This window comes from Panthera tigris, chromosome A1, assembly GCF_018350195.1.
Source record: "Panthera tigris isolate Pti1 chromosome A1, P.tigris_Pti1_mat1.1, whole genome shotgun sequence".
NCBI classification, from domain to species: Eukaryota; Metazoa; Chordata; class Mammalia; order Carnivora; family Felidae; genus Panthera; species Panthera tigris.
In genome coordinates this window covers 48,172,646-48,190,528 of record NC_056660.1, presented here as the reverse complement: position 1 = coordinate 48,190,528, position 17,883 = coordinate 48,172,646, and the positions used below count along the sequence as shown (strand labels likewise).

At 42.8% G+C, this 17,883-nt stretch overlaps 1 protein-coding gene across 6 annotated transcripts in view; it reads left to right on the top strand.

The window, feature by feature from the left end:
• KLF12 (Kruppel like factor 12) overlaps positions 1–17,883 on the top strand; it is a 1,146,238-nt gene that overhangs the window by 702,710 nt on the left and 425,645 nt on the right. For 2 of the 6 annotated variants that reach the window (XM_015543647.2, XM_042978225.1), the window contains exon 1: positions 9,946–10,126. The exons of 2 other annotated variants lie outside the window; for them this stretch is intronic. The gene's annotated coding sequence lies outside the window, so the exon portion shown is untranslated. Of the gene's footprint in view, positions 1–9,945; positions 10,127–10,289; positions 10,384–17,883 lie in introns of those variants that run through there. 2 more of the 6 variants (XM_042978259.1, XM_042978240.1) reach the window with 1 other exon arrangement.

Sequence of the window (17,883 nt, the reverse complement as noted above, 5' to 3'; positions counted from 1 at the left end):
ACGACAAATATGCAGTGATTGGTGTGAAAGAAATATGAAGGTGAGACACTGTATTTTACTTCAAGAATCAGTAATTTGTGTAAATACAAATAATCTATGAATGTGTAGATATAGTAGCAATAGCCACTGGGCGTCAATTCAATTTTCTTTGCCTTGGTTTCATGCTCATTTTCAAAGACGCTCTCTCTCTCTCTCTTCTCATGAACTTCACAACAACCAGTTGAGTTCCTGAGACCCATTCGCCTGCTGGGTCTGCCGAGGTTATTCAGCCCTTTCACGCTAATGAGATACATGGAAATGATTTATAGCATAACAATTAATAACAGATTGTAAAAAATCCTTTTAAGTGTTGGTTTGAAGATAAAATGATCTTAAAGCATCAGATGCCTCAGAATCCTCATCTTTGCTATGAGAAGCATATTCCTTTCCAATATTTAGTGGGTGCATACTCCATGCCAGGGCTGCGGCAGCGAACACAAGAGAAAACTCCTGTGCCCTTTGGAGCTCCCACTCTAGTGGAGGGAGGCTGCAGAGGGAGAGACAGAAGTAGGCAACAACAATAAAGCAAAATATACAATATTAGGTGGTGGTAAGTGCTGTACAGAGAAAGTTGAAGCAGAAGGAGGATCAAGAGTACTGTGGGGCTTGTAGCTTGTAGCAGTTTGGCAAGGCCCACCCTGAGGAGGTAGAAACAATAGTTCAAAGGATTCTTGTGGAAAAAAAAAAAAAAGGAAACTGTCTGCAGTGTGATTTGAGCAGTGTGTAGCCCACAGTAAAGGGTTAATAAATGCCAGTTGGAACCAGAGGTAGTGATGTTTAGTATTGTTTTGAGGAAGGCTTTTGTTTGCTGTGTTCCTTCGTTTGCCATGGCCATTTGTATCTGAAATTAAGAATGGAAGTGTTATTTGGATATCGCCTTAAAGCTGCAAAAAGCTAATTTGTAAACTAGCTAAAAATACAGAACTGAAAGATCCTAAGTCTTCCTGGGTAAGTTATGCACAGTTTGTCCCTGTCTTACACAGAGAGAGAGAGGAAAAGGAGGAGGAAGGGAGGAAGGAAAGAAGGAAAGTTCTTTAGTTAAGAGTCTTTTTTTTTTAAGAATAAAATTGTTTTAAGTCACACGGTTTAAGTTATTTGAACTTTATATTTATTCTAACTTGCAAGATAGGTCAATTAAAACAGATGTATGTCAAATCTAGGAAGATACTAATCTTTGCTAATTGGGTTGACTAGGTTCAAACATTTTATTGAACTAATGTATAAACATTTTATACATTCCTCCAGATTATTTTCCTTTACAAACAGCCCTATTATTCTAGTAGGTGTATTTTGATAGTAAACAATAAGTTATTTGCATTAAAGCAGCCAAGAAACTAACAAAGCTAATATAAAAGGAAAATGAGTAATTATAGGGTACCCACTATGTGTGGGTGTGGACTAAGCAATTTGGAAGTTGCTTTCATTTTTCCTTCAAAAATTTTTGAGGGAGGGCGCCTGGGAGGCTGGGTTGGTTGAACTTCCAGCTCTTGGTTTCAGCTCAGCTCAGGTCATGATCTCAGGGGTTGGTGAGATCCAGCCCCTGAGTTGGGCTGAGTGTTGACAGTGGGGAGCCTGCTTGGGATTCTCTCTCTCTTCCTTTCTCTCGGCCCCTCCCCCACTCATTCTCTCTAAATAAATAAATAAGTAAGTAAATAAATAAATATTAAAAAAATTTTTTTTGAGGACTTGGGTGTTGGGTGCTGACTGAAGCCCTGGGAGACAACTGAAGAGTGGTCAGACACATTCTTGCCAAATCTAGAGCTTACAGCCTTCTAGGTGAAGGTATGTAACGACCTCATTAGTTCTTCATGTCCTTGTAAAAAAGGTGCCCTCCCAGTTGCACAGGGAGAAAAACTGCAAGCAAGAAAATGAGCCAAACCATCAAGAGTCACTCAAGGGTCAGTGATGAGACCCAGAATCAGTTGAGGACTTCCGGTTCACAGGTGGAAACCCTTACACCGATGACTCAGTAATATTTGAGTGTGAAATACAAACGCAGTTGGTGTTTACCTTTCTAATTATGGCTTGTTTATTCAACTTTTAAAAATTAATGTTCATTTCTCGATGCACATCGATGGAGTAGAAAGATGAGCCATAACCAGACTATGCAACTGGGCGAAGCTAAGCTGGGATTCACGTTTTGCCTTAGGTAAATCACACATGGATTAATCTGAAATAACTACATTATGGTTTGTGCACTTCGATGACTTTTTAAAATCACATTGTGTGGAAAAGTTCATGTAAAGGAACATCGTCAAATCTTTTTTTTTCTAAGTTTATGAATTGATGTGTTTCCAATGATGGTGTCAATAACTCATAAGCTTAATGGCATGTTTTTCTTTTAGCTGTCTGCCACCAAGAAGTCCATAGAGAGCCTCAGCAACATAATGGTTTTCATCTTAGGACTAGAACATTCTAAACAGTTACATAGCAAAAAGGCACACACTGTCAGTTGACTGGCCCAAATTCCATCTGAGGTGCCCTAATCCACGTCTACTTTCCTGTGATTGATTTTCATGAGACCATGTGACCCAATAATGGCCAATGAAATATAAGCACATGGTAATGGGAGGTGAGGCTTCTGCAAAACTTTCTAAAAGGAACAGACTTGGCCTTAACTTTGAGATTTTTTTCCTTCTTCCTGCTGTGGTGAGAAAAAGAAATTATGCTTTAAGAAGGGGAGCAGGAAAACAAAATGAGCTCGGGGAGCAGGAAAACAAAATGAACTTGGAGTCTTGGGGCACCAAAGATCACCTGCACGGCCTCCAACTGTGGCTGCCTCCCTTTGGGCTTTTTGTTTTGTTGAAGGAGGGGTTGGGGAGGAGACAGGGCAAAAAATATATATCTTAAGCAGCCATTAGTTGGGTTTTCTGTTGTTTGCCAATTAAAGTAAAGCAATACTAATCAGTGCTGATCTTCAACTTCCTTTCCTATCTCATTTCCCTGTATTTTCATTTCTTGTTCTTTTATTCCCAAGTTTCTGACTAGGTTTTAATTTTTTCTCTGTATTCTTTTTTATCAGTTCTCTAATATACCATTTTACTTTCAAATTTGATAGAATGGATTTTCTATTTCCGTGACTTCCAAATTTATCAAAACTGTAAACAAGCTAATATTCCTGAATTCCATCCTTTTAAGACCCTTTTCTTTTTCCTTCTTATCAAGGCTTGAAATATGAGACAGAGCTTCCCATTTTCCTTCCCAGGGTGCACCCCTTTCCCAAAATAACAAGTTGTTGCATTTTAGTTTGAATTTGTAATGTCTTTTGCAGCTGTTGTAACGTTCATTTCCTATTGTAGTCAGACTCATCTCAGCCAAGCTGTGGCAAGAGAAATTGATTCAGCCCCAGACTTCTACCCACTGTTGTCAAGTTCAATTTCTACGAATCAGGGAACTAAAATTCAAGCCATTCTTGTTTTCAATTTAAAGTTTTTTTATTTCAGAGTACCACCCAACTAACCAGAACACCACCCAGTTAGCCAGAACGCAGGGAAGATGGTACTCTCATATATTATGGTGTCCTGGTAAGTTGGTAGAATAATTTTGAAAAATAATCTGGTGAAATGTTTCTAGAACAGTAAAAACAAATTCATCATCTTTGCTTTGGTAACACAACATAGAGGACACTTCCGAAAAAAAAATTTTTTTAAAGAAGCTAAGACGTTCACTATAATGTAAGTATGATTGCAAAAATTTGGAGAAAATCCTAATGTGGTGATAAGTTAAATAATAGCAATTCACTACTAGGAAAAATGATTATGAATACTTTGTCAAAATAAAAAATATGTCTAAAAAATTGCAATAAAATAAATCCCAGGTCAGAAAGACATAGTTATTCCTGTAAGAATAGGAGAGGGATATGACTGGGTTGACCAGAATGGGGGGCTTAGAGTATTGGAAATATTCTATAGTTAAGCCAAGAAAAGGCCACAGGAGCATACCTTAACCTACGTATGTTGTATATGACTTTACACACATGACATAGTTCATATTAAAAATAAAATTATCTTTTGAAGAAATTTTTAACCTCCACAAGGTCTTTCCCCACAGTCTTCTTAATGTTTCCTAACAGATATAACTTCATCCAGAGTATTATAATTGTACTTCATATTATAATTATTCATTGCTTTTATCTAAGCTCATCTTCATATACTTATAATACTGAGGCTAGTGTCTTGTATATAGTATGAAATTAAAGTATTCTGTAAACTATGTACACTGTAGATGAATTATTTCCATGGTGGCGTAATTTTTACTTATAAAAAATAAAAAGGCAAGGATAGCTATAGTTCAAATCTGATATGCCTCGATTTGCTATATTTAAAAAATGCAAACTATCTCTATTTACCACATTATATCTCCAACATTTGCAGTCTAAAAACTTGCAAAGTGCTATTTTTAAAAACAAATTTGCTATGAATTTTCCCTCTGGTTATGAAAAATTAAAATTTTATTTAATACAATTCCACTCAAAGGAGAGTGAAAAGTAGTATAATTGAATAAATATGAGAGGGACAATGCAATTAGGTAAATATGTTCCAAATTTGGTACATTTCTGTATGTAAAAACTTCTAATTTAAGGGAAAATTACTTGAGGAATGTTGCCTGGATCCATGTTCAAAAGGTGTTTGTCAACACATTTCAGAGTTTTGCTTATTATTTTTAATATGTGCACCCAAATGGAAACTCAGGTTTTCAGGTCTATAATGTTTTAATGTAGGTCATTCTAATTCTATTTATTTTTTAATTAGTTCAACAAACATTTCACTAATCACCCACTATGTGCAAAATAGTGTGAGGGGTAAAAGGAAGGCTAAATAAATGGCTAACTTACAGCCCTTTTCTCAGATGGTTACCTGTCTAGGGGAGCCAACAATATTTAATGAAAGCAGAAAAGTGTAAGTACCTAAAGAGTAAGTGAGGGAATTAACATTTGCTGGATGCCTACTTGGGCCAATATATTTCACACTGGCCCAAGTAAGGATCCAGTAAGTGTTAATCCTTCAAAGTATGGGAAATATTATTTACATGGGCAGAAAAAATGGAGAATCAGAAAGGCACTCTTTCCATTACGTTAACAGAAGCTTCAAGAATGGAAAGATAATTTTTTGATGAAGAGGTGTGATATATAAAATGTGTGCAGGGCGTCATGGAATCATTTTGGGAAGATTCCAGAGCAGACAGTGGGGGTGGGGGCACTGAGCCAACTAGTAAAGGCAGCCAGGATGGATGGCGCATGGCAAGGTGTTCACCTGGGTAGAAGGTTACAAGTCTGAGATATATGAGAACCGAAGTGGGGCCCTTAAATGTCATGGTGTTGTATTGACACTAATTTGTGTCACTTTGGGTTTTTTAACTATAGATGTGCCATAATTAAGGATTTGCTGGAGGCGAGGTGGAATGGAGCTGAGGGAAGGAGGCCAGAGGTTCAGAAGTGCACGATGGGGAGGCGCGTGGTGGTAGCCCTGAAGGAGACTTGACTGCGGAAAAGAGACAACATCCGAGGGAGTGATGATCAAGCTAGAAGGACCAAAAACCGTATTGACTGCAACAAAACAAAGTTATAAAATGTCATTTTCCTCTAATTGCCAGACGGCTCCTCACACAAATCAAAACATGCTGTTTACCATGTAATCACATAATATCACCAGCTGTTTGCATTCATAGTAAGTCCTCTTACATGCCTTTCTCAGACTTAAACAGGAAAATTCCCCTTTGCTGAACATTATTGCCAAAATAGAACACATGAAGAAAAAAAAGGGCATTGAAACCTAGCAATACATATTCACTTCTGGCCCTAGGACTGTATTTTAAAATATATGAAAGCTTTGGAAATCACTTTTATTTTCACTTTGAATCAGCTCTAATCTTTCAACACAGCTTTTACTTCTGAAAATGGACTCCCATTTTCCCCCATCCCTGCCTGGAATTACATTCGTGTTAAATCATCCATGCAATCTTTGGCATCGCTAATCCTAAGGCTTAAGAACTTTAAAATATACATAGATACTGAAGAGAGTCTTTACCTTAGAGAAATCAGGGTGTGGTGCAAGTAATACTCTTAATATTGTAAAAGAGTTTTCTACCACTGACACTAATTTTTCAAAATGTATCACCACTGGTGAAGTGGAAGTAAGATCTGACAAAAAGTTGCAGGTAAGTAACGTTTATTTTGACATTAGCAACTTAAAATCTCTAGTTGCAAGTTGTGCCTTATCACGTACATTGAACGAGATAGAGGATCTGCTTTGGGGGGTGCTTGTGTGTGTTCTTCTCTTTTCTAGGATAAGATGTTAGGTAGAAGAATACCACGGTTAAGAAACTCCGAATACCGACCTCCATCCTCCTCGTTAATTCATTCTTCTTTTAGCATTTGCGACAGTGAACACTAAGTAAAATAGAAGTATATGAATTTGGGGAAATGAGTCATCTTTGACCCAAATTATCCTGGGTTTAAACAGAACTGAAATACGATAAAAGATGGGATTTGAAAGATACTTTCAACACTTTTTTTTTTTTTTTTTTAGAGTTTGTTTGTGTGTGTGTATGTATGTATGTATTTAAAGAGAGAGCAGAGATGGGCAGAGAGAGAGAGAATCCTAAGCAGGTTCCACACTGAGCCACCCAGGAGACCCTCAACATTGACATTTTACGATTTTGTGATTTCAAAATTTTTTGTGTGTGGCCAGAATTATACATTCCTGGTAAATTAATTTTGCCATGTTTACATTTCCTGATTTTTCATATTCTTGCACACACAGGGAAGTGGAGGGTAAGGGACTACATGTAAAGATATGCACATATTTTTGCTAAGCTATGTATGCTATTTTCCTAACTTCTCTCCTTCTGTTCACACCTTAGTTTGTTTTACCCTAAGTTCTACACAGGGAATGAATTACATGAACTGAATTGGAAATGTATGCCTGTACACAAACACACACATCTACTCCAGTATCCTAACTCCCAGTGATGACCACCTTCTTCATTCTTTGGTTTTGATCTTCTGCTATCTTTTCCCTTGCCTCTTTATATCTGGAGAATTGCCTTAATCAAACATTTCTATCCTTTATCTGTCAACAATTATAAAAAAAAAAATCTGCAAATATTTTTTCCCCTAACTAACTTGATGTAGTTCATTTTTTCAGCCACATTACCCAGAGTCTGGATATTAACCTTGACTTTCCCCTAATTTCCTTATCTCTCTGGAATGGAGTCTTGTACTTTTTCTATCTTTTGTCATTCTATTAACATGCCTGTGGCTGTTGCCAAAAGGAGGGAGTGCAGCTTGGAATGCTTCTACACGTGCAGAAAAGCGCTGGCTACAGAACATATTTATGGTCAGTCCGCTACTCAGCTCTGAGAAAGAGCTGTTAGTACAAGAAGTGCCACGATGACATAATTTCTTACAGCATCCTTCACTCTTACAGTTAAACTCACTTCCTTCACTCTCTGCCCCACCTACAGGGAAACTTCACAGTGTTTCTAGTAGAGGCAAGTTTTTCATTTAAACATTGTACATTTGTCAATGTTCTACCATTTTTCAAACTTGTCTTTTCATGTTTCATCCAGATGTAGTGCAGTGTAAAGGGCTGTTTAACCTGATTAGCCCAGGGGATGGGGTCCGGAGCCCCTTCCCCCCCACCCCCCAAAAGAGACTCCACCCTGCTACCGCCCTTCTGCGTGCCCGCCCCATTTTGCTCCAGGGTTCCTGATTCCTGCCCCACCCACGTCTTCAGCCGTGGGCATCCCTCGCCTTCCTGCTCTCCCCACAGCTTTCCTCTTCTCAGATGACTTCACTTAAGGAGTGGTCCACGATTTTAAGACACTGTTACACTTATCTCATTTGTTCTTCTCCGGAACCCTAAGAGCCGGGCAGATCCCTCCTCGCAGTCCTGTTGTATGTCTAAGAGTCAGGCCCACTGACTCATCCCGTGTGGACTGGAAGTGGGCTGCTGTCGACTCAGCGTCCAGGCGGGACCACCTTTCCCATCATTCCTCACGTAGAGTGTGGCAGGTGGCAGAGGCCACACCAGGCGGTACCCTGCCTTTGTTTCCATTAATAACGCACACCCGGCCTTTAGAAGTGTTTGGAAAATGCCACACAAAATGTAGAGCACGGCTTTTCCTGGCTAGAAGTCGTTCCTTTGCTCTCATTTCCTGTTTCTCGGCCTCTCCCTTGTTTCTCTTCCCACCCCACTTCATGCCACATTACTGCAAATCTTGCTCTCCCTAACATAAACTTCCCCTTCGCAGCCTTCCCACCGCCGGGGCGGTTTCCCGCGCGGGGCGGGCTCAGGGGCACCGCGCAGGGGTGCCTGCGGGCTCGGGAGCTCCAGCGCGCTCACCTAGGTTTGCAAGAAAAGTGGCGCACGCATCTCCACCGCTGACCGCAGCGCCCGGCCAGCCCACCCTCGCACCCCGCCCGTCCGCTTCCGCCCCGTCTCCTCCCTGCCCCCGCCGACCCTCCGGCGCGGCGCTGACCCCGCGCCCTCCGAGCCGCGGCGGGAACGGCCGCCCCGCCGCTGCCTCCACTCTCCCGCCCCAGAATCCCGCGGATCCGCTCCCCCAGGCGCGAGGGCGGGGAGGGAGGGGCCGCCGGGGAGAGCGGCTAGGGCTCCGCTCCCGGTCGCCCGCTTCTCGTGCCTCCCTCCTGGGGCGCAGGGCCGGGGGGTGGACTCCCCTACGCCGCGGCTAGGAGCCCTCGGGGCCTCGGCGGGGGTCTGGAGCTCCAGCTTCCTACCCCTCCTGCAAGTTCGCCTGCTTTCCCGAATAACTAGCGCGGGCAGGCACCCCTTCTCCCGGGTTTCCCGAGCGAGGCATGCGTCTCCCCTGCCCCCATCCATCCCAAGGTGAAGCACTGGGAGGGAGGACGCCCCCGCTTCGCCCACAACGTGCGCTGCTCCCGAACCCAAACAATGATCCCTCTCCCTTCCTCGCCCAGCCCCCGGCCCGCCCCACCCCCGCGCGTACCCCGGCTCCGAGGGCACCGCCCGCCCGGCTGCCCCTGCTTTGGACCCCATTGTTGCCCGACCCGGGCGATGCCCGGCGCCCGGGGGCGGTCCCCGGGAGTCGCCGCGCCGCCGTGCCCGCAGCCTCGGCCGGCCGCTCGAGCCGGCTCCGCCCACACCTTTCCAAGTTAGCTGGCGGGCGAGCCGCGGGGACGGCTCGGGCGCCCGGCCCCCTCCCTGCACGCCCCCACCCGGGCCGGAGCGGGGAGGGGGCGGGGGGCCGGGCGGGCTGCGCGCTCGATTTGCCTCCGAATTCTCTCCCGAAGGCTGCCTTGCGCGCTCAGACACAAAAGAGGGGACTTTCTCGCGGCTCAGCGCGAGTCCTCGCCTGGCGAGTTGCAATCCGGGGGTTCCTCCCGCCGCGAGGCCCCGCGGGCCCCCCTCGGCCGGCGGCTCCCAAAGCTCCGTTGGCCATGTGTAGGTTATTTTGGGTGCCGCAGCAAGGTGGTGCAGGTGAAAGGGAAGCGCGGCCGAGGCCGGGGGGCGGGGGCAGGGGTGGGGCGGGGTGGGGCGGGGTGGAGGCTCCGCGGACCCACCCCCCAGCCCGGCGGCCCGGGCGGCGAGGCGAGGGCCGGGCAGTGGGTGTTGCCTTCTACCTCTGCGAGCGGGGAGGGGTTAGTTTCCCACAGGGGATTTCAACCATCACACTCAGAGCCCGCCTCCTAATCCTCGGGCGGAGCGGCTCGGGGGCCCCATTTTATGGCAATAAAGCGACTTAGCGCCTGCTGAGCGAGCCCCTCCCCGCCGCCGCCCCCGCCCTCGGCCCCACCCCGGGGCTCGCCCGCAGCGGCGGGGCTTTGTTTCTGGGGAGGAGGACCCGGAGCTCTTTTGTTTGGGGGTTTGGTGTTTTCACCCCCCCCCACCTCACCTCACCCCACCCCACCCCACCCCCCACGCCTCTCCGGTTTCCTGAGCTGCGGGCTGCAAGGGAGGAGAAGCGGCGTCTTGCAACCCCCTCGGCTGGGCCCCGGGGTAATTCGATGCGGGCCTGGCGAGGCTCCCCACGCTAGACCGGGGCTCGCGTCTCGGCAGCCTCCACCCACCGGCCCACCCTACATTTAGCGCATCATGTGATCCGGGTAAGTCATTTGCAAGTACAACAGTTCCCTGGGTTGCCCCCCATTCATTTCCTGAGAACTGCAGAGAGCAGCTGAGAGGCTCTGCCTGTGCGTGTGCGAGTGTGCGTGTGAGTGTGCGCGGGTGACGCCGTGTGTGTGCGAGAGTGAGTGTGTGCGCGCGCGTGTGTGTGCGAGAGAGAGAGAGAAAGGGAGAGAGAGAGGGGGACTCTGTGTGAGGGAAAGAAAACAATTTCTCCTGCTCTGCAGCTTCTGTTCAGGTCTGTGCCGATTCCGTTTCTTATCAAAATAAACAACCCCCTCCTTTTTTTTTTTTTTTTTTGCCATCCCAAATCAGACCGTGTTCTCTTAACATGTTTTATTTTCCTTCTGTCATCTGCTCAAGTTAAATCATTTTGGTTGGTCTGTGTTCTTAAAGGGGGAAAGTGTTGGGAAGCGGGAGGGGGCCGAGGGAGGGCGATGCTATTGCAAAGCAAGTAGCGTCGGTCGGATATGTGAAGAAGAAAGAAGGTTTCTCTCTCCACCCCCCCCCCCCGCACCAATTTTTTTTTTTTTTTTTTTAAAGAACTTATCAAGTACCGTGAATTAAGCAAATGTTTTTCTACCCCTGGTGGAATTGTTGGTTGCAATGTTTGCCTGACGGTTGCCAAGGATGGGACATAAAACACCCGGGCTGAATCGGGGAGGCGGGGGTGGGGGGTTGTGGAAGTAGTTTGCCCCCAGGAAGAGAGCGAGTTCGATGAATAGCTGCCGCACCGGGGCTGTGTGGGCTGTGGGTGTGCGCTGGAGAGAGTGGAGGGGAAGGGGTTAAGGCGGAGATGACACTGCTGGCATGAATAGTGGTCCTGGTGCTACATTCATTATTGTCTCTGGTCGTAATGATGTGTAACTGTCACTTGCTACAGTGCCTGGTCCGCGGAAGTAGCCAGGGGCTGGCCCGTGGCTGTTATTTTCAATTACGGGGGAGCCGGCCGGAGTTGACAAGGGGCAACTTTGCACGTCCACCCGAGCCGGGCAGCCCGCGGAGCTGGCCTGGGAGCCCTTTCTAGCCTCAGAAGCTCGCTCCCAGGACTCGGACTTGACCTCCGCGACATTAGTTGGTGTTCGTGTTAGATGCTCCCCTATGGGGAGAATCAATCCTGCTTTTGTTGGGTAGAGAGCTGCGTATTAGAACTTTGAAAAACTTTTATCTTTGGGGAAAAGGGTGGGGTGCACTCAACAGTTCTGTTTCGAAGTGCATTTGAGGCAAACGCTTGGAAAAAGTACCAATTCCTTTGTTATATGCCCTGCGGCTTCCCAGCCCCCCTTCACCCTGCGCTTCGAGTTTTGCATACTTTAATAGTAATACCCTTAATTCAGCTGATAAAAACTGACTGTGTTGAGTTAAAGAGTGTTAGTACAACGGAATGTGTAATCTGGATAAACAGTTTGTATGGTTAATATCGTCAGCTCTCTAATTTAACAGTACAGATGGTTTAAGTATCGTTCTGTATGGATTGTTTTAAGCAATCCCACTGGCTAATAGAATTCTCGGCCGAGCACTGGGATATTTTATTGTAAATCAGCTTTAATATTCTCTGTTTCCCGGTCACACCAGGGAGGTGAGCAGGTCTATTTACATTTGGTGCCTGTGCATCCAGTGGCCTCAGTAGACATCTGTCAATCAAATAACGTCATTGTGCAAATCCACCTAGACGCCTCCAGGCCCTTTTCTTACTGGAGGAGAGAGTTTAGATAAGTAAATGCTTTGAAATAAATTTGGTGTCTTTTAAAAGGGAGCCTCTTGTGATGGGAATAGGAGTGGTCACTCTGGAAGAGTGGGTGTATTCCATCATGTAACAAATGCTCTTTGGAATTGGCATTTAATAAAAACAGTGACTCCCCCCCCCCCCCCCAAAAGAAAAAAAAGCCTGGTTGTGCTGTTTGTAGACCTCATTCGCATTTTGTTTACATTCTTTAAAACCACGCAGAAATTGGTTGCGATAAAGGGGTATACTTTTAGGCTAGAAGATGTTTAACTGTGGAAGCTTAGTAGACATGGGATGGTGAAGGGCAAACATTTCAGTTGCATAAGTTGTATCTTTATCGCTGCAGCCTGGTCAATCGATTGGAGACTAGCTTGAGTATGGTAAGCTTCTTTGAGTTGGGGAGGGAGCAATTAGAGCATAGAAGTATTGGCAGAAATTTGTAATGCATTTAGGAGAGAAGTTTATTATTCTTGTCTTGTAATTCATAACTATTATGAAGTATACCGAAGCTGGTGAAATTTGGAAGTTTCAAATTTATGAACCAAAACCATGTAACTAATATAGTTGTGTCAGATACACAGAACATTCTTGAGGAATTTCTGTTTATTTTTGAGTTGCTTCAGTTATTTATCTATTACTTAGCGATGCATATTTAAAAGAAGCTTCGGTCAGCTAAACTTTATTTTGGAATGCTTTGTATTACTATCTATTGAATGAAAATTGTTGTGCCAGTGGGCCCTTAACATATATTTTTTTTCTCCAGAAAGTTCTTTTTCAGTAACTGAATGTCATTTGGGAGAAAACTGGTCCTGGTGTAGCATTTGAGACCTTGACCTTAGCAACTTTTGGCTGGTGGTTGTTTACTACAGCTGCAGCCTCTGTGTGTACAGAAAGGGAAGGGACTGCAAACACCAGTGTGCTCACTCTCCCCAGGCCAAGGGAAAAACAAATCAGGATGCGTGATGTTCATTCATTCCGAAGAGGGTGCATCAGGCATAGAATAGCAGTAGTGTTCTGGTCATTTAAAAATATATATGTTCCTCGGGGATTACTTCCCTGCCTCCTGTGAAAGGTAAACAAGCACTTGAACAGACTGAGTGAGTTTTAAATGTTCTATCATGAAGCAGGCTGTTATCAAGTGAATGAAATAATTTGGTCTTAACCATAGGTGTGGTTTTTTTTGTGTGTTTTGTTTTCTTCTTTTTCCTCTGCAAAGAGGACGTAAGTGCTTAGGCCTCTAGGCCTACACTGAGGGCATTTTGAACTCAAGCCAGTGTTGGTTAATCTAGAGTACTAAATCGTCTTACCAGTGAGGTGATATTGTTAAGCAGTTGAACATATGAGGTCCTCGGTGTTTTCGCCATTGTACAAAATGGAAAGTGTGGAATTTCATATTTATGTGTGAATTTCATTAAGATAATCAATTAAATTGGGGGTGTCAAATGGTTTTCTTTAGATTGTGAGAGAAACAGTCTTCTTAGAGGGTTTACTTCATAAATGTAACTGTAGATGATTTGTGTATTGATACAAACTAGTTGTATTCTACAAAACTAGAGGTGCAGACTTACTTGAAAAGTTATTTGTTTTGGATAAGGAAGTCTTCCCGCTTGTGCTTTCACGCTGATTAATGAGCAAGAACTAAAAATCTCAAAACTGCTTTATTTAACAGTTTTATTTAACACCCATGGTTATCTTTTTCCTTGTAGAAAACAGCTTTCATTTTTATAAATAATTTCTAAAATAGGTTGCGGTTGCTTGCCTTTATCATTTATGTTTTGAAAATGCTGTATGATAGTAGGGTGGTAATATCTGTATTTTTGCCCCCTGTTCACTTATTTTCTTTTATGTTTATTTTTCAGCTGACAAATTACGCACAGCTTTCAGTCTTTAGTATGTACAAGATGTAAGGGTAAAAATATTAAAATTAAATCACTGGCGACACCCTATAAACCACAGCCTTAACTCATCCACCACAACCACAGCTCCCAAAATCAAAACGCAAGTAAACAGATGGGCCTTGCCCTATGCCCAGGAGGTCAACAGCCCTGGGCTCTGTGAGATCTGCTGTATTTCCAGATCCCAAACCCGTTCAGGGAAATGTCTGACTTCAACAGGCCAGAATTCATTTTCAGGGCCTGGACCAGCCACACCCCATCTGATGTCAGCTTTTGAGTTCTTGTGGCTGAGAACACATGCTGTGGATTAAATGGTTACTTTCTCTATATATTCTCAGTAATTATGTTACAAAAGGATTTTTCGGTTTTGGGTGTTTATTGTCATAAAAGTGGCTACTTGAGTAGTCCTGTTGCTCCATAAAAATTTGTTTGGGTCTGGCAGTAGGCTACAGGATATTCACCCAGAGAATTCTGCTCTTGGCGTGGTCTTTCTTCCTGTCTTTTTCTCCAGTGAAAGTCATATACTTCTGTTGCTGTTTCGTGGTATATTTTTTTGATTATTAGCATAATTGGACTGGTCTGAAGAGTATTGCTTTTTAGGTACAGATGGGGTAGCAGGAAGCCTTTGCTGCTGTACTGCTGCATGGAAGGTGAGAGAAACCATTGGAGAGCTTTGGGATAGTTTTCTCCGTCCCATCAGAGGTAATAGAAGCCCAGCTATTACAGTTTACTGGCCTAGACAGCCAGGAGTTGTGTTCCCAGTGCTACAGTCACAACACCTGTGGGTTTTTAGAATTATTCTGGGCATGATGTATATGTGTATATCACATGTATGTGTGTTTGCTATTTTACGTATATTTTATGTATATATATGCATGTATATAGTATTTATGAACGTGAGTTTTTATATTCTGTATGTTGGTATATATCCCCCGGCACCCCTGACGCTACATATATTACGAGCAAGAATTACGGTAAAAAGTCCCCCTCCTCCCACTTGTATACAAAAGAAGGAAAACACACAGTTTGTTTTTTCCAAATCCTATGTTTAGTAATAATGTTCTCACTTGGTTTTGAGTTTAGGAAGCAAACTTAGAACGTGAAAACAGCCTTGCCCCAAAGAAAACAAACCAACATAACTAAATGAGAACCAAGATAAATGATTGTGAAAAAATGAAACAGCTAACTGTAAAGAAAATATTTATTCATTTCACAATCCGGTATCTGCTAAGATTATATATCCTGGAATCTGGACTGATTGAGGTGGCAGAGATATCACAATCTGAAGCCGGGTCTCTTGGTTACTAAAACTGGACGACCTTGGTTAAATTTCTTAACCTGAGTCTGTAAAATGGGAAAAATAATAGACATTTTACAGGGTTGTGGTGAGGGTAAAAGAAGATAGTGTGGGTACGAATCACTTTGTAGAACTAGAAAGTACTCGTGTGGCAACTGATTTGACAGGAAAACCACTCCCTCTCCATCCCCCACATCCCTACAAGGGATGAACTTTCCAGCCTCTCTAAGTGAGCATATAAATTACACTTATGGAGAAGGAATTTCCGAGTGTGGGTAGAAAACTTCTGGCAGTCAAAGGTCATGAATTCCATTCCTGTCTCACCAGAGATTTGCTCTGTGACCTTGAGAAAGTCATTCTTAAAAAGTTTCTCTGTAGCTGGTATGAAACTTTACCATTAACATTTGTATAATGCAGGTGAAGTATCTGAGCTTTTCAAAAGAATGTACATGAAAATACAGTTCCCATAATGATTTTACAGAAAACAGAAAGTGAAGATCAAGAGTGATTTCTTAGAGATTGTAAACCTCCTTCAGTGAGTCCACTACTCATTAAAAATACCCTTATTTTTTTTATAGAATCATTAATTTTGTGCTGTTATTCTATAATTTAGAACAGTCTTATTGAACTGCAAATCCCTAATTAAGCGAAGATTCTGTTGATTAAGCTATGTCTGATTTATGGCTTAAGCCAGAAATAAAGTGTCTTGGTTAGACTCAAACATTGTTGTAACACAATAAATGCACAGCCAAGAGAGGTAAATGATGGAGATATTACATGGATATTTGAAAATTTATTGAACATATTTTATTTATGCACACATTTTTTCTGCTGTGTACATTTCTTTACACACATACATTTGAGAAAATTAACAATATTAATTTACATAATTTCTCCCCAGCCACATTTTCTTCAGTTAAGAAACAAAAAAAAAATATTTTTTCACGCTCTGTGTAAACACTATTCTTGGAAGAGCAAAGAAATTGACTCACACTAGCTCATCAATAGAATTCATTTTAGACTCTTTCTGTGTCACACATACACCTTGCCTAACTCCTGTTCCTGTTACAACTATCACTGTAAACATCACTTCCTCTGGGATTCTTGCCATCCCTTACTTTGCAAAGTACTTGAATAAGAATATTGAATAAGAATAAGAATTCTGAATAAGAATATTCAGGGTTCCAGGCTGTGTTCTATGGCCCTATAGTACATGCTGTTTTTCTGGTGCAACTGCTTGTTGATTTGCTGGTCCCCTCCCAATAGTAAGCCCCTTGAGAGCAGGAAATGATTCTTCTTCATAGTTACTGTACTGGCTTCTCACCCGGTGCCTACCATAGTGACAGATCGCACAGTGCTAAAATACTTGTACAAGGAACAAATTAAGGAGTGCAATCTCTGTGACTAACCCTCCAGTAGCCCAGTGCCAGTATCATGGATTTTTCCTTCCTAAGTCTTTTGATCTCTCTAGCTAAGCATATTCAACTCTATTAGCCATTCCACAATTCACTACCTTTTCCTGCCTTTTTTTTTTTTTTCTTTTTCTTTTTCTCTTCGCGAAATAAAGCTTTGTAGTGGAGTCAAAGGGTGCTGGATTTGAAACCTCAGGCTACTCGGGTTTGGCTGTCTGACTGGACAAGTTAATTCTCCAAGTCTCCGTTTACGTATAAGTAAAAACAAAAACAAGAACAAATAATGTCAACATTGCAGAATAGTTTTGAACACTAAAATTGTGGTAATGTCCATAAAGTGTCAGGTGTATAGAACCTTGTACATATTTAGTGCTCAATAAATATTAGTCTGCTCTAGGATATTGGTGCCTCTCTCTCTTTCTCTGTCTCTTTTTTTTGTATTATAATTTTTAATTCCAGTTACTTAACATACAGTGTTGCATTAGTTTCAAGTGTATAATATAGTGATTCAACACTTCCATACATCACCCAGTGCTCATCAGGACAAGTGCCCTCCTTAATCCCTGTCACCTACTTAAACCATCCCCCCTCCACCCTCCCCTCTGGTAACTATCAATTTGTTCTCTACAATTAAAAGTTTGTTTCTTGACTTGTCTCGCTTTCTCTCATTTTTCCCCCATTGCTCATGTGTTTTGTTTCTTAAATTCTGCATATGAGTGAGATCATACGGTATTTGTCTTTCTCTGACTGACGTATTTCGCTTATTGTTTTACTCTTTAGCTGTATCCGTGTTGTGGCAAATGGCAAGATTTCATTCTTTTTTATGGCTGAGTAATATTCCATTATATATGCGCACACACACACACACACACACACACACATACCACTTCTTTATCCATTCATCACTCGATGGACACTTGGGCTGCTTCCATATCTTGGCTTTTGTAAATAATGCTGCTATTAGTATTCTTGTATTCTTTGGGTAAATACAAGTAGTGTGATTGCTGGATCACAAGGTAGTGCTCTTAAAAGCAGCCATTCAGAATGAGTAGTAGCAGCAAAATAAAATAACTACTCTTTATTGTTCAGAAGTTAGGTACTGTGTTTTTCACATGTTAGTTTATTTGATATGTACTCTTTACTACACAGGTATGTATGGTTGACTTTCAAATAATTTACACTTTGAATACTATATGTGGAAACCCCTAAAGTACCTTCTATACACTGGATTTTGACTTAAGGATGCATTGCTTTATAGCAGTTGTGTGATGGTGCTCACTGCCCAGTAAGAGTTCCCCTCCCCCAATGACTTTGCTATTTTTGACAGTATTTTAAAAAATAATTTGAAAATTTGGGGCACCTGGGTGGCTTATTCTTATTCTTATAAGCATCTGACTCTTGGTTTCGC